Consider the following 1,111-nt stretch of genomic DNA (forward strand, 5'->3'; position numbering starts at 1 on the left):
CTGCAGAGGCTTTGGAAATTGAAGTGATAAAACTGGAGCTCACCGATAGTAGGTCAGAATGCATGGCCTGAATCAACCAGCTTGATCAGAAGCTAGAACAACAGAATAAACACTGACCAAAGAACTTTAATAGGACCCCATGAATTATAATATGTAAAACACTTAGGAATAATCCAAAATTGTTCAATTTTTCAAAAAACCAACCTCAAGATGGCTCAAATGTAAAGACTTATCAGACAGTGATTTTAAGTCAGCTATTGCAGCTAAGCTCCAAGACGTAAGAGAGAACACTTCATATGAATGGAAACATAGAAATTATCTACAGAAAAATATAAGCTATAAGAAAGAACCATGGGGGTAGTGAGGAATGAGGAGTTGTTTAGTGGGTATAGAGTTTCAGTTTTGCAAGATGTAAAGAGTTCTGAAGGTTGGTTGCATGACAGTGTGAATGTACTTAACAATACTAAACTGCATTTAAAAATGCTTAAGAGGGTAAGTTTTAAGTGTATTTTACCACATTTAAAAAAAAATGAATAAAGTAAATCCAAACTTACCTAGGAGTATATTCATAATATATTTCTAAGTAGGGGCCGGCCAAGTGGTTCAGTTGGTTAAGAGCTCACTCAAGAGCGCAAGCTCTGAACAATAGGGTCACTGGTTCAATTCCCAGCCCGAGATGAGCTGCCGCTGAGCTGCCAACAGGTGGCAGGATGGCTCAGCTAAAAAAATAAATAAATAAAATAAATAATAAAGCATGTTTCAGAGTGTGTGTGAGGAGAGGAGAACCAAATGGATATGTACAAACTGAAAACTGAAATAATTGGCAATAAAAAATTCACTACAGGAACTTAATTGCAGAATGGAGATGACAGAGGAAAGAGTCAGTGACCTTAAGATCATTATATATTATGCAGTCTGAATATCAGAAAAAATCAGAGCCTCATGTACCTATGGGACAATATTAAAAGGTGTAATATGCATGTTTTTGGAGTCCCAGGAAGAAGAAAGAGATTGGTGCAGTTAAATATTGAAAGAAATAAAGGATGAAGGCAAAGGACATGACTATAAGGATTCGAGAAGCTCAGCATATCTCAAACAGGAGAAACTAAAC

This window comes from Hipposideros armiger, unplaced genomic scaffold, assembly GCF_001890085.2.
Source record: "Hipposideros armiger isolate ML-2016 unplaced genomic scaffold, ASM189008v1 scaffold_182, whole genome shotgun sequence".
In the NCBI taxonomy this organism is placed as follows: domain Eukaryota; kingdom Metazoa; phylum Chordata; class Mammalia; order Chiroptera; family Hipposideridae; genus Hipposideros; species Hipposideros armiger.